The sequence below is a fragment of the Chroicocephalus ridibundus genome, chromosome Z (assembly GCF_963924245.1).
Source record: "Chroicocephalus ridibundus chromosome Z, bChrRid1.1, whole genome shotgun sequence".
Classification (NCBI taxonomy): Eukaryota; Metazoa; Chordata; class Aves; order Charadriiformes; family Laridae; genus Chroicocephalus; species Chroicocephalus ridibundus.
In genome coordinates, this window is record NC_086316.1 from 16,306,519 (window position 1) to 16,322,901 (window position 16,383).

At 44.5% G+C, this 16,383-nt stretch overlaps 1 long non-coding RNA gene across 1 annotated transcript; it reads left to right on the forward strand.

The window, feature by feature from the left end:
- The first annotated feature begins 14,010 nt into the window (after nt 1–14,010).
- On the forward strand, nt 14,011–15,800 carry LOC134508919 (uncharacterized). The gene is made up of 3 exons (XR_010069181.1): nt 14,011–14,219; nt 14,640–14,811; nt 15,779–15,800. It is a non-coding gene; the product is annotated as an uncharacterized LOC134508919 (long non-coding RNA).
- The last annotated feature ends 583 nt before the right edge of the window (nt 15,801–16,383 follow it).

Below are 16,383 nucleotides of genomic sequence, written 5' to 3' on the forward strand. Positions count from 1 at the left end.
AGGTGTCGCCTTGTCTGTGGTAAGGGTAGGAAGCCTACAAGACCCATCATTAGGACGCTGCATGCAGCAGACTTCATATGGTGCCCCCTGAGGAACACCTGAAGGTTTTAGAGAAAACAGGAGCAATCTCTTTTGTTTCTAATTACTCTTTAAAAAAAAGTATCACCTACCAGCTCTACCCAAGCTCAGTGCCCCATTGAGCCGGCTACCCAGGCGCTACAGCACCAGCACCATTGCCCTGAGGAGCAGCTGCCCACATAGAAAGAGGTGGGAACAGGCAACGACACTATGCCTATTGTCCAGTGTGGAATCAGGGGGACACTGGAAAGCAGTTCACTTTACCCCTAAAGGAGAGAAACAGGCAGCTCCTGTGATTCATCCCTTCCACACAGAGTCCAAATCATCTGTACCGATCTCCCATGGACCCCAGTTAACATCACGGAGAGTTTAAAGGACCAGCTTAGATGAGAAGCGTGAATTTTTGCATGGCTGCTGCAGGAGATGAGCAAAATGATCACTCAAAGAGACACTTGTTGGAGCTAACAAAAAAGGTATGGTACTCACAGGAGAGCTTGGATCTGCAGCCTTAGCTGAATTCCTTCATGAAAATCCCCTCTGCCTTCTCAGTAATAACAACAATATTATTTTTCTCTTTCTCTCTGTCTCTCCCTTCTGTCTGTAGTTTGTTCTTCCTGGTGGAAGGGAAAGGAAGTGTAAATTATTGCAGCACTGACAAGGCCTGAATAGCATCTTCTTTGACTAACAGCAAACCTTAGGAAGCAGAACACACATCTGACAGAGCTTTGCAGAATCTGGAGACACTACCCATGTGCTTGTTTACTGACTGAAAAGATAAGCATGAAAGCAATTCAGAGCATGTCCCTCTTTTATCTCCCTTGTTTCTCCAGTTTCTTGTGCATCTCAGGTGTTTACTAAGCAAATTCACAATTGTTTAGCGCTGAATGCACTGAGATGGGACAGATCTAAATACTCAAGCAGGGAAACTCTAGCATACATTTGCCTTGTGCCTCATGCAACCAAGGAATTCAAATCACTTGCTCTTTCTGCGCAGCTGGAGGGCCCAGAAGTAATAGAAACTGACCCAGCAGTGTGTAGATCACAGTCTTACAATGGTGTACAAATGTTGTTATCTTGTGAAAGATTCCTTACACGTTGTGGCTGGAGCCAAAATGCCTCAAGCAGAAATTTCACATAGGGTTTTTCATCCCGAATCAGACTCTCAGTTGGGGTAATGACATTATAATCACTAACACTTTTGTACGAGACTCCCATGTTTCTACCAGATGACTTCTCAACGCGCATGTGCTGTGCAGCACTGCCATAGTGAGCACTACGTACGCACGGTGGATTCACTGAGTACACACCGAAGGTGATTTTACAGGTGTGCCCAGAACACCCAGGACTGGTTGAGCACAAGCAGCTTGACCACAGAAATCATGGACCAAGGTTTTGAAGCTTTGAAGTCATTTTGGATTCACTGGTTGTACACACAAAAAAAATAGGTCTGCACACGTGTCGTGGCTACCATTCAGGATGCCTGGACATTGGCCATACATTCGGAGATATTTATTGCTGTGTTACACAGTGCGACTCTTTGAATAGACTGCCAGACACTCACAAATACTGGAGAAACAGCCCAGATTCTTTTTTTTTGGCCTGGACAAAATATCTGCATGGGAAAAAGAGGACTAACTCAGGAATCCTTGTTCTAGAGCAACTCCCCAGATACTGAGATATCCAAAATTTAAGAAAGATTTAGCTTATTTAGCTCACCCTGAATGGTTCTCCTCTTCTGCTCCCTAACCGGACTACACACTGCTAATCAGCAGAGCTAGTGCATGAAGACAGACAAATGATGTGTGACAATCCACCAGGGAGCCACTTTCTATAGAAGACTATTTTAATGTATGGATTCCAAGTGCTTTGAGATCCTGTGAGCCAGCAGGAGGAAACCTGGAGCAGGCTCTGTTTAATTAATTGGTTCCTTGCTTCTGATAGGTTTCCAGAGATTTTTACCAGAACTGTGCTCCTAATCCTTTATGCGATCTTGTACCGTCTTGTGAGCAGCTGTCTTCACTGGTGGTGACAGACGGTCCCAACAGAAATCTCACTGAAGAGATGTCACCGGGAGCTTGAAGACACTGTAACGTGGCCCATGACTTACACATGACTTTTATGCTGATTGAAAGTCACATTGAACACAGAGGAGTACACCACAGGTTGCCCTGGGGAGTGCACAGAAAGGATGCACTTTTCTTAGGCGTTTGCCTTAAAAGACCTATATTTTTAATCGTTAGTAAGAAAGACTAGGAAATATGCTTCGAGAAACCAGAGCTAAAATGGACAAAAAGTACCAATTTCAGCAGTGGAGTTTTGGAGTAGAGTCAGGTCAGCAGGGGCATCTCTGATACGGCAGAGCATCTCGGCGCTCCTGGCCCTAGCACAGCCACGGCCGTTCCCGGCAGTGGCACCCACTGTAAGGATGGGATGGAGCCTCTCCGGCGCTGCCACGCTGGGTGGCACTCTGAGCGTGCAGACAAGCCCCTGGACTTCTGACTCCAGGGTGACATAGCTGTGGTTTGGGTTAATTCAGCAGCGCAGCAGCTTTCGCCTCAGTTGCTGTGCCTCTCAGGGCTGCCTCCTTTCAGTTCCAGAGAAAGGGTGGGGGGGGGGCGGGGGGAAAAAACGAAAACAGAAAAAAGAATCAGCCAGAAGCTGGCTGCTTCATTCAAAACTGCACAGTGTGACTTACAGGGGGAATAAATCTCATCAGCTTCAGCTTCTGCAGAGGCAAAATTCCCTCCTCTAGTCTCGATGCTCATTTGTCAACAGCACGAACACACAGAAAAACTGAACCGTTGCTACCGTTATTTGCATCTATTGTTCTACAAACGACAGAATCAGAGGAACAGGATTTAAAAAAAAAAAAAAAAAAAAAAAAAAGCAAAGGAAACAACCCAAAGGTCTGTCAATTGAGTAAAAAGCATTCCTGCGCTGCAGGGTGGGTGGTCCGCTTGGAAGTTGTTAATGGTGTCAGCGCAAACCGGCACAAAAGATTAGCGATGTGTGTGCAAATCTGTCAGCCTGAACACCGCGCTCGGAACCGGGTTAGCCAAGCGGCTTACCTGTGTACCCAGTCGTGTTCAACGTGTGTACTTCACCCGCTGGCACTCCAGTGGGAAATGCGCTCTCTGCCAGGAACGTAAGTGGCATTTTAAAGCCACGACGGATACGCTCACGCAGGGAAACAGGCATAAAACATACGAAAAATGATAAATTCCGGGACGTGGAAAACAGAGCAGTAAGTCACTTGTCCAGCTCCACTGAACACATCACTACCAAGATGGAAACCAAAATCAAGCCCCTTTGCAGCAGGTCGTCTGGTGTAAAAACTTGGGCGCAGCATTTGCAGCACCAAGCACTGAAATCCTTTGTCTTTTTGGAAAAGAGCTATTGACTTTTGTATCAAATATGAAACATTTTAATATGTAGTTTGTAGGTGTGAGAATTGTAACTAAAGTAAACGAAAATTCCTGCTGTTCTTACAGCTGTGTTAATGTAAAAAAAACCCACAATGCATTAAAGTGAAGCTGCATAACTGAAGATATTGTCTGGCTTAGTGTCGGGTTAGAGGAGAGCGTATTTGGGTGGAGAATATACAACCAAGCATTGTGGCTCATTTCAAATAATTCAGCAAGGTGCCACTTATTACGACTTCACTTAAATTTTTATAATGTTAAAATTAGTTGTCCCATTAGCTCTGCGGATGAAAAGTCCAACGGCATTCACAGAACAGTAATAAGAGCACCCTCTAGTGGTCTTTATCACAGATATTAATTAAACCTTTTTAAGTGAGCCGTTAGCGTATCTGTTTTTTCATGCAAACAGGGTACCTAGAAAGTTTATTAAAATATGCAAACGATTACTTTATATCTTATTCATGCAATATCAGTCCAACAGACACAACTGCAAGGTTTTATCTTGTTTATTCACCAAAAATGCTACGCATTTAATAAAAGTATTTTGACACTTTCTGTAGCTCAGGGCAAAATAATTCTTTTATTTGCAATTTTCAAAATTGTCAAGGAAAACCTCACAAAGGACACAAAAAAAATGCCAGAGCAGTAAGCTTGGTCTCCATACCACAGACCTTAGTAGAAACTATAACAGAAAATGGAATTAATGTACAGCTGCGTAAAGATGATGTGTTGATAAGAAATCAGTGTTGCTACTGTAAAAAGGAGTCATGATTTACTGATTTTTACTGATCCATTGCAGTTCTCTGAAGCAATCATGGAACACATAGACTTCCCATTTAATCATCATTTACTGTAAAATAATATAGAAATTAGTATCTGATAATCATTAAGCATAAAACCAGAATCAGAACATAAGTACTAGGTTGGAATGTATGCGTAACTTACCAGCAGCTTCAGTCAACTTAGCTTTAGTCAGACTAAGCAGGAGTTACAGCATCAGAAACTGTCAAAGGTAAAGGACAGATGGATTGAGTCTTTCCAGAAGCAAAAGATTAGAAAGAATAGCCTGGATGCCAAGTAGCCAGCAAGCATGCTTTGTCTGCATGTAATTCCCAAATACACCTCCTAGACATGTACCACAGCACAAGAATTTGCCATGTCATAGTAGTATCACACGGGTCTTCGTTTAATCATTATATTGCGTGATTAAGTTAGAAAGTAAAGTTTTGTTATCTGTTATCACAAAAGCGTACTACTTACCCAGCGGGTCCTCTGGGATTTGCCATGTAAACACATGGGTCAAGAGAATTTTGTCCTGTGTGAGGAACTTTGCAACGAGGATTCTGCCTAAGTTAAGATGACTTTATGCTGTCTGGAAGTTTGCTGCAGTGTGTAATTCTGAGTGATCACTTTAGGAAAGGGAAGAAGTGGCAAGAAAGCAAGTTTCACAGCATCAAGTGAATTAATGAAATGATGAAAGAAAAAAAGGACAGCATTTAAATTACCAGGATATTAGGGCTGAAACTGAGGTTGTACGTCACAGCACTAAAATGTTCCAGAAGACCACTCCTATGGACAACAGGAGGGACAGACTCAGAAAATAAAGAAATTGGGATAAAGCATTCCAGTGCTCTCAAATGTACCATGGGCAATTACACTGCTCAGAGAAGAGGTGGAGTGGCTAGCGCAGATAAACAGTCCGAGTCCATGGATGTTTGAGGTGATTTGTACAGGCACTTTCAGGCTTTTGTAGACACCAAGATAAAAGTTAATGAATCCATGGGATGTTGCTAGGACTTTACCAACTCTGTATTTCTTGCTTTCTCAGGAAAACAAAAAAAAAAAAGCAAACAAACAAAAAAAAAGCAGATGAGTTGAAACTCTTTAAAATACCTCAAACATAACGTAGGAAAATCTGCAACATTCAGGGGGTGAAAAACCAAAAAACAAAAACAACACAAAACCTTCCAAAACTGGAAAAACAAGAAGTGAAAAAACATAACCTGAGGAAGATCCAAACTTCAACAGATCAAAATGGAAGCTGGTTGAGTTTAACACTAATCACGCTGACACATCCTGGAGACACAGAGCTCATCCAGAGTCACGAACAAGTCACACATCCCTCCCGGCATGGGGCTGTACCGGCGCTGCACCAGCTCCAATGGCTGGCAGCTGTGTGTGTCAGGTCTCCGACCAGGCAACGGCCAGATGCCAGAGAGAGGTGAGGATGCCTTCACTCAACAGTGATTGCCTCCAAATTCAAAGGGGATGCTGAAAACAGCGAGCCTTTGACCTCTGCTGTGATTAAAACTCTGGCTGAGCAAAAGCCAAGAAAGTGCAGCCTCCTGCTAAACAGATCCCAAATCTGGTCAGGAAGAGAAAGAATTTTTTCTTTCTTTTTTCCCTCCTTTTTATTTTTCTTCACAAATTGCTTCCCAAACTCTAGGCAATAAATGAACATACCACTGTTTTCAGAAAAAGGGTTCCAGTAAATGCCAAAGCTTGGAGTACCTATACCACAAAGAAAACCAATTCTGAAAGAGAGCAAACCAATCTCAAAAATAAATTGGAGGATCTGGTTTTACCTTGCTGCTGCTATGCAAGAGTTTGATTTGAACAGATTAACCAGACGCATTTGGATGAAGGGGAAGTAACACAGGAATGTCGTATGTGTCTCAAACCTGTAAGAAAGGAGTCAGGGACATCAGGAACTCTTTTAATTTTACTTCACCCATGAACGGTTTCAACTAAATCAGGAGTATTAAAACTTTTGGAATCCATTTATCCCTGTTCCAAGAGAGAAGGCAATTAATGTTGTGTGTTAAATTGCTATAGTCACTGCTACTCTTTTTGGCCAAGCAAAGTCAATTTTTTCCCTAGGGAAAAAAAAACAAAACACAACAACAAAAAAAAACCCCAAACAACCAAAACTAAGGTAACAAAATCAGCTAGCTGAAGGAATCCAGGTAGCAAGTGAAGACCCTGATCAGAAACTATTTTCTGCTCATGCTGAGAGGATACACTCAGATTATGTTCAAGATTCAAATGCTGTGAATGGCATAGTCCCTCCCACTGGTCCTGCATTCCCAGGAGGCTTAAGCTGTATGGTGGCTCCATATTTCTCCAACAGGTAGGTTGGTGTGAACCTAAAACGGATGGTCCAGTCAACAAAATCAATTCCATGTCCTCTTTCTCCTCCTCTGCCTCAACCTACTGACCAGGCCGTGGTCCTTTGTGGCATCTGTCCTGAAGAGCAGAACAAGGGCCTGGAGATGCATGTGGCCAACACCGTGACATGTCTTCTTGTCACACAACTTCTTGTCACATGTTTGTGGATAACACTAGGAAACCAAATTCTGGAGGGAGATCTGATCAAACCTATAGACAACAGCACTGAAATGCTTTGCAGAGATTTGCAAGTACCAGAAGAGACACATATTTCTTAAATCCTGGTAACCGGGACATGATTTTCTTGCTAGAGCAGACTTTGTCAGTTGTTTTATGGTTTTCTGTTGCAGCTACTCTGCACACAGGAACGCATCAGGCTGACTTGGAAGCAATCGTAAAAAGAGTCTCTTTATGGTATGGCTTAAAAAACCCCCAAGGTATAATACATTGAGTGATATAAAGCAGAAATTTGAAGAATTTGTTTTCAAATAGTTACATTGTCAAACTCCCTAAACACTTCAGGAAGACCAGAATTTTACACATTTCTCCAGAATGCTCAGCCTCTCACCATCAATACGGCTAGATCTCCTGTCTCAGAGATTACTATAATAGGTGATGTACTGATTTTCTGTCTCAGAAACGCCTGAGAGCCTTTTAATAGAACGAAAAAAGTGACTAAAGCATTAGGCAAAGTTTCTTAATGGTTCTAAGTTGCTATGGGGAAGGTTCTTGCATGGATTAAACAACTGGCCAGATAGGAATAGTGAGATGGGGAAAAAAATTGCCAATACACACGCATATCCCTTTTACGTGATATGGGAATGTCCCTACACATGACAAGTCTTGCACATTTGATAAAAAAAAAAAAAAAAAACAAAAAAACAAAAACAAAAAACCCACCAAAAAAACCAAACCAACCAAACAAACAAAAACAAAAAACAAAACCAAAAAACCCCAAACCTGAAGAGTTTGGCTTCATGACAGTTGAGACAGGCCTTCAAACCCATTTCCACAGCATCTCCTCTACCAGCCACTGGTGGGGCAGAAAAACCCTCCCAGTACTTTAGTTTCAGAAAAAAAATACATAGTTTCCTACTTTCCTACAATGTTTTTTATTCTTTGTATTGAAGATACCAAATCATCAGAGGCTGCTATGTTGCAGTTACAGGACACATTTGTTGTTTTGCCACAGTTTCCCATTCTTTATGTCCATGGAAGAGAAAGATGATTTCCCTGGCAAAACAGCAAAAGATGATTTCTCTTTCTGGATTGCCAGTCAACTACAAAAGTGTGCAGTCACCTTTGTGGCGATCTCTGAAACAGTGAGAAGCAGCATTTTTTCATCATGCCTTGACATTTTCCTGTTCACAGATGTGAAACCAGTGTTTTCTATTGATATTAAAAGCAAACATATTAAAGTCCTATTCAGTAAAAGTAATAAAACAGAAGAGTCATGTACAACGCTAGCAAATAAAAGAGATTTACATTGTAATTTCACATTCTGTCATCTCCTGTAACAAGAAAATAATCACAAACTTGCATTAAGATCTCCTGTCAGGGAAGAACGCCAATTTTTGTCTTTAAACATTTGCACTTCAATTCTTGCCTACCTCTTCTTTTCAGATCTGTTGCTCAAGCATTCAACACTTTACGTGTTTCCTCCATTATCTATCTGTTCAACTGAGATTATATACATCAACTGGGAGATGATAAATGGAGCGTGAAGACAGGTCACATTACTGTGAAAATCCCCTCCTACAGGTGGTGAGCAAATGAGAAAATCTCACAGAGAGATGACAAATTTAATTTGCCCTGCGTGTCCCGTTCTGTCCAACAGGATGATTCACTGCATAACTCTGATCCATGAGCTATGGCATAGGTGAATCCAGAAAGAGAACATACAAATCCAAGCAGGTGCACTCTCCGGTTTTAACAAGTTCTCTTCGTTTTTCATCGGTCACGTGCCTCTTTTTCACCAAGAAGCCAGCAATACTTTGCCATTTATTTATTTAAGGTAACGTAAGAAATGGGTGTATCAAACTAAAAACCTGATGGAAATACAATCGCAAAGGGCATGTAAGGCAATTTTTGCCTTAAATCCCTGAGGATGCAACCGAACTGTTCTCTCCCACAAAAAGCATTTGAAATCATTGGACAAAATCCAACGCCTTAGTCATGCTAAGAGGCATCAGACAACAGCCCGTGTGTATTGGCTGGCCAGTTGCTGGCTACAGAATTCAAATGTGGCTAAAACTGATGCTACCACCCGAACCACCAAACAGAAGCAGAGGGAGAGGGGGGAGAGTGGTAAAGAGATTTTTTCTCCACAGCCACTCCCTTCAAAAGACAAACCCATAGAAAAGTAAGACTTTGTTAGATCTGTTTCTCATGGAATGAATAATTTAACTGAGGGAGGACAAAAAGATTGGCTTGGTTATAGGTATGCAATGGAACTGTGTGAAGATTGCTATTAAGACTTTTTGGACACAGAGAAATACGTATATAATGAGTTGAAATGGAAATGTACAGCACAGCAGCTGCTCTGTAAGTAACTCCTGGTACAGATGAACACTGAATCTGGTTTGAAATACCTCATCACACAGGTTTGCTTGCTATTATGTGGCTCCAGGTGTTTAAGTATAAGCTGCAGGATGATTCTCCGTGAATAAAGAGGAAGAGGTGTACTGCCTTGGATGAAGAACCTGTTCATTCCAACATCTTGTTTCCACCACAGGCCACAGGTGAACACCAAGCAAGAGGAAAAAACAAGGCAAATATACGGTATCTCCTCTGCAACACTCCCACAGCCTCCAACTGCTTTCAGCACTGGGGATTTCCTGAGCCTGAGGGGGTGTTTGTTCATTAACTCTCAACACAGCCCTCTTCCAAATCCTTGGCCAATCTCCCCTGCGCCCCAGAGAAACACCCTGCAACCCAGGCTGCCATTCAGAAAGGCACTGCACACATCCACCCCACATCACCGTGCGAAGAACCATCTCCTCTGGTTTGTTTAGAGCCCAGCTCCCACTACTGCAAATATGATGGTTTGTACCCAAAAGTCAACTGCCATTCACCCTCTCCAAGTTACTTAGGGTGTGACAGGCCTCAGGCATATCTTCCCTAAGTAATTTCTTTGGATTGAAACTCTGAGCCTACTCAACTTCTCCTTCTAAGGGACATGAAGCCAGGCAGCTCAGCATCCTTGTTATCCTTTTCCAGTTCCAGTACTTCCTCTCTGAGAGGCAGGAACCTGCCCTGGTTTGAGGCAGAACAGAACCAACTTTTTCTTTTCAGTAATTTTACTTTGCAGTTAAGCCTCTTCTACCCGACTGAAATTAATGGCGTATTTTTCAGACAGTGTCTGCTCCCAGAGTGGTAAGGCCTGATGGTTACAGTTGAATACCAAGGAATGGTGTGCGCGGAGGCTCTTGCTTGTACTCACTGCTGTAAGAGCCAACGTCAGCTAACTTTGTTGTGTACCACTTTGGAGGGTCAGAGGTGGAAAAGCGTAGCGGGGCCGCACCTGCGGGGAGGAGCCATCGGGACAGGGTATTCCATCCCATCTGCATCCCTCTCAGTATAAAAGCTGAGGGATCAAAGGGGTCAGCCTCTTTCTTCAATGGCCGGCATCCGAGGAGGACTCTGTTCATCTGCCTTTGATCCCCATTCATGCGTTCCTTTATCCAGATTTGGAATCCAGTTCCCGTCTGTCACTGAGTCCAGTCTGGGAGTTCCCCAGTGCCTGCCGGTGACGTGATGGTCATCCTGGTTTTGTATATAGTGTATATATTTCATTATTTTCCTTTTTTATATTATTATATTTTCTTTTTATTATTAATATTTAATTAAAGTAGTTTTAGTTTTCTTTTCAACCCATAAGTCTCTCCATTTTTCTTCTCCCTTCTCTTCTGGGAAGGGAGAGAGAGAGAGAGAGGTAAAGAGTGCATCTGTCGTTCATTCAGTGGCCAGTCCAGCCCAAACCACGGCAGATTTATTGGCGTCCAACATAGGGCACGACCAGGGCCCTGACAGATTGCCTGAATAGTTCGAATTCCGGCTTGCTCAGTTGATAGAGTATCGGATTTTTTCTGCAAAGTCTTAAGGGGTTGGATACTAAAACAGACAGCTCACATCATGTCGTTCTTGAGTGAAATGTGCTATCGTGCCTTTATAGGCCTTTGTTTAAAGTTAGTTGATGCAATGCTGCTTAACCTGCCAAATGTGTTGTATAACTTATTTACTCTTTGTGTTTGTATGTGGTGGTTTAAACATGTGTCCTGGTTTGAGGTAAAACGGAACCAACTTTCTGTTCGGTAATTTTACTTCTTAGCTAGGCCTCCTCTAACTCTCTAAAATTAACAGCATGTTGTGGTGAAAACTCTTCGTTTTCAGAGTGATAAGACCAATGTTTACAACTTGTGCCAAGGAATGGTACGCGGAGACGCTCTTGCTTATACTTATTGCTATAACAACCAAGGTCAGCTAATTTTGTTATTTGCCCCATTGGAGAGTCGGAAACGGAAAAGCGTAAAGGGGTCCCACCTGCAGGGAGGAGCAGACAGGACAGGTGACCAAAAATTGACCAACAGGCGTATTCCATCCCATCTGCCCCATGCTCAGTATAAAAGCTGAGGGATCAAAGGGATCAGCCTCTTCCTTCAATGGCCGATGTCCAAGGAGGACCCTGTCTGTTCATTTGCCTTTGCTCCCCATCCGTGGGTTCCTGACTCCAGCTCCAGAATCCAGTTCCCACCCATCGCTGAGTCCAGTCTGGGACTTCCCCACTGCCTGCCGGTGACATGACCCTGGAAGCTTAATACGGTTTTGTATATACTGTATCTATTTCATTATTTTCCTTTTTACTTTATTATTAATATTTCATTAGTTTAGTTTCTTCTAAACTCGTAAATCTCTTTATCTGTCCTCCTCCTCTCTGTGTACGAGAGGCTGGGGGGGGAGCATCTGTCGCCAGCCATTGGCCCATTTGACCAAAACCACGACAGATTTATTGGCGCCCAACGTGGGGCACGAACGGAGCTCTGATAGATTGCCTGAATAGTTTGAATTCCAGTTTGTTCAGGGAGAACAGACAGTTCACATCATGTCGTTCTTATGCGAAATCTTGTATAGCGTCTTTAGAGAGCTTTGTATGAAGTTAATTGATGCAGTGAGGTTTAACTGGTTGAATATATTGCATGGTCTATTTCTTCTTTGTGTTTGGATGCGGTGGTCTAAGCGTGCTATGTTGGTGTGGATTTGCCTTCAGATGTATAAAATAATTGCTTGGATAACGGTTCTACATGCATATCTCGGGTATCACATGATGGAGTCTTTTACTAATCACACTTTCGGGATGGATTCTTTTGCTAACTACACTTTTGGTTTTACCCGGGGAAAGTTTACTTTGCCCTTTGATGATTATGCCAAAGTACAGTAACAGAATTAGGGGATGAGAAATCTTTGGGCTGTTTAGAGAGTGAATGTTACTCTCATTCGTACATGATTCTGTTGTTGGGTTTCCTGAATGTGTTGCAGGGCTGGTTTATTGTTAAATATCAGTGCCGGAGTGAGTATTATGTGACATCTGATATTGATACTCAAGCCCCATGGCCAGAGTCAAAGATAGCAGAAATTCTGACAATCCCGCCCCTAAAATCCACGGCGGAAACTCGGCCAGCCCCGCCACGGAAAGCTGCGGTAGGAATTCAGACAACCCCCCCGCGACTGAAAGCTACAGCAGACACTCAAAACAACTCAGATTGCTGCCCAAGCCACAGCACCGGCACAAACAAGGCCACCGGCCCCGATAGCAGCCCCAGCGGCACCGGCTGCCCCCCCGCGCCGGCCCCGGCGCAAGCCACGCCTCCGCCCGTACTGGCCAAAGCCACCGCCCGGCCACAGCGACACCCGCGCCAACGGCTGCCCCCCCACCAGGCCCCGGCAAAAGCCACGGCACCGGGCCCAACACCGGCCCCGGCCCGGCCCACGGCGGCACCGGTCACCCCGCAGCCTGCGGTCAAAGTCACCCCGCCGCCTGCCCCCCTCCCCCGGCCCGTATCGCCCCGGCCGCGGCGGCACCGGCTGCTCCAGCCCCGACAAGGAGCGCGGTCGCTGCTCCGGCCGCCCCCACAACCAGCGCTGCTGCTGCTGCTGCCCGAACTCCAGCAGAACCGGCACAAGTTGCCCCAGTGACCAGGAAACACAAAGTCAGCTCGTTCCCTCGCCTCTGATGACAAAGACCAGCCCAAGCCAGGCAGCGCAGGAGAGGGTTCCTCTGAGGAAGATCCAGGAGAGGGTCCTTCTCAGGCAGATAAAGGAAAAAGTCCTGCTAAATCAGATCCAGGAGAGGGTCCTTCTCAGGCAGCATTAACACAGGATGAGGACTCAGATGCAGAGATAATCATCAAATCCTTCTCTGTGAAGAATTTGCGAAATATAAGGAAGGACTTTAATCATCACGAAGGGGAGACACTTGTCTCCTGGTTGCTCCAGTGCTGGGACAATGGAGCTGATACCATAGATTTAGATGGCAGAGAAGCTAAGCAGTTGGGAAACCTGCCCAAAGACGGAGGGATTGATAAAGCGGTTGGGAGAAAGGCAGACGTCCTCAGTCTCTGTAGGCAACTGCTAGGAGCTGTAAAGGGCAGGTACCCCTTTAAAGATGATATCGATTGCTGTCCAACCAAATGGACCAGCACGGAAAAAGGTATTAAGTACCTGAGGGAACTGGCTGTGCGAGAGCTGGTTTATAGCAACTGGCAAGTGATTATAGACCCCGATGAAATGCCATGCAAACCATCTTTGTTGAGAAAGTTTGTGCAGAGTGCACCATCAAATTACTCCCACACATTGTCAACAATGGCCTGGGGAGGGTCTGATACTGATACACCAACTGTAAATGAGGTAGCGAAACAACGTGCAACAGTATGAAGACAATCTCTCTTGTCCCCTTCATGTAGCAGCCGTGGAGAAAATAGTTGAGCAAACCAAGACAATGGCTGATCAAACTATGACCATTGCTGAGACAGTGGAGAAAATTACTACGACAATAGCCGAGAAAAATGAGAAAACTGCCAAACTGCTTCATGAACTGCTTGAAAAACTGTCTGAGAAGGGGAAAGAATCCCACTCTTCCCCTGAGCAGACCCAGGTTGTAGTCATTAAGAAAAAACACCCTCCTACAAAGTCAACTCAAGGGAAACAAGATCCACTCCGAGATTTCCTGTGGCTTTGCCTCCGCAACTACGGAGAGGACGTGAGTAAGTGAGATAAAAAACCTACTCCAGCCCTGCAGGCACAAGTGCTTGAGTTGCAAGGTAAAGCAGAGGGAAGAAAGAATTTCTGCAGGAGGGGGGCTGCTCCAGTCCATGGTAAGTGATGCTCCAGTCCTTGTAGGAACTCATCTGCTAATTGTAGATGTTCTCAACATTAGGGTTGCCGTGTCTCCAGCCAGGAGGAGGAGAGGGATAACCGAGTTTATTGGACTGTGTGGATTCAATGGCCTGTGTGGATTAGCGCCACTGTCTGTTCATCTGCCTTTGATCCTGATCCGTAAGTTCCTGACTCCAGCTGTGGAATCTAGTTCCCACCCATCTCTGAGTCCAGCCTGGGACTTCCCAGTGCCTGCTGGTGACATCATCCTGGGAGCTTAATACGGTTTTGTATATACTGTATCTATTTCATTATTTTCCTTTTTATTTTATTATTAATATTTCATTAAAGTAGTTTAGTTTCTTCTAAACTCGTAAATCTCTTTATCTGGCCTCCTCCTCCTCTCCGTGTACAAGAGGCTGGGGGGGAGCACCAATTTCAATTTTATCTTGGGAAAGTTTACCTCACCCTTTTATGACAAATTGACACCATCAGAGCTAGGGGATTTCGAAAATGACTGTTACTTTCTTAAAATTATGATTTCATTATTGATTCCCCTGAATGTATTCAGAGGTGGTTTCTTATTAAACTTTGCTGCAGGAGTAGGTGTTGTAAGACATGGGCTGCTGCTCCTCACCCTCCACCACCCGTACCGGCACGAGGTACTCTGGCTTCAAGAATGAGCACTGCCACTGCTTCAACTCTGACAACAACCACTGCCGCTACTCCAGGCTCGACAATGAGCACCGTCACCACTCCAGCTGCTCCGATAGTGAGTACCACTGCTACTCCAACTCCATCAGTACCAGCACAAGTCACCCCGGTGACCAGGAAGAAAAAATAGGTCAGTTCCTTCCCCTGCCCCTTATGACAAAGACCAGGTCAAGCCAGACAGCATGGGAAAGAATTATTCTGACGAAGATCCAGGACAGGGTCTTTCTAAAGCAAACAAAGGAAAGGGTCCTTCTAAAGTAGATCCAGGAAAAGGTCCTTCTCAAGCAGGTCAGGGAGAGAGTCCTTCTGTGTGGATTCAATGGCCTGGCATGTTAGAACCACAGAAGTATAAAGCCCTGGTGGACACTGGTGCACAGTGTACCCTATTGCCATCCAATCATAAAGGGGCAGAATCCGTCACTATTTCTGGAGTGAGAGGGTCTCAAGAACTGACTGTATTGGAGGCTGAAGTGAGCCTAACTGGGAATAAATGGGAGAAGCACCCCATTGTGACTGGTCCAGGCGCTCTGTGCATCCTTGGCATAGACTACCTCAAGAGAGGGTATTTTAAGGACCCAAAAGGGTATACGGCTTTTAGTATATCAGCCATAGAGACTAAGAACATTACACAGCTGTCTACCTTGCCCAGTCTTTCAGATGACCCTTCTGTGGTGGAACAGAGGGTTAAAGAATAGCAGATGCCAACTGCTACTGCCACAGTGCGTCGACAACAGTATCACACTAACCGAGACTCTCCGATTCCCATCCAGAACCCGATTTGCTAGAGAGCCAAGGAGCAATCAGCAAGACTTGTTCACCTTTTAACAGCCCTGTATGTCCAGTGGGGAAGTCTGATGGAGACTAGAGATTAACAGTAGACTATTGTGGCCTGAATGAAGTCACACCACCACTGACTGCTGCCGTGCTGGACATGCTAGAACTCCAATATGAACTGGAGTCCAAGGCAGCCAAGTGGTACGCCACAACTGACATTGCTAATGTGTTTTTCTCTATTCCTTTGGCAGCAGAGTGCCGGCCACAGTTTGCTTTCACCTGGAGAGGCATCCTAGTACACCTGGAGTTGACTGCCCCAGGGGTGGAAACACAGCCCTGCTATTTGCCATGGACTGATCCAGACTGCACTGGAGAAGGGTGGAGCTCTGGAGTATGTGCAATATATTGACGACATCATTGTATGGGGCAACACAACAGAAGACGTTTTTAGGAAACGTAAAGAAATAATCAAAATTCTTTTGAAATACAGTTCTGATATAAAAAGAGGCAAGGTCGAGGGACCTGCACGAAACGTCCAGTTCTTGGGAATTAAGTGGCGAGATGGGTGTTGCAGATCCCAATGGATGTGATTAGCAAAATAACAGCTATGTTACCATCAACTAACAAAAAGGAAACACAAGCCTCCTTAGGCATTGTGGGTTGCTGGAGAATGCACATTCCAGGTTACAGTCAGATTGTGAAACCTCTATATGAAGTGACTCTATAAAGAAAAATGATTTTACGTGGGGCGCTGAGCAACAACAGGCCTTTGAGCAAATTAAACAAGAGATCGTGCATGCAGTAGCCCCTGGACCAGTCTGAACAGGACAGGACATTAAAAATGTGCTCTACACCG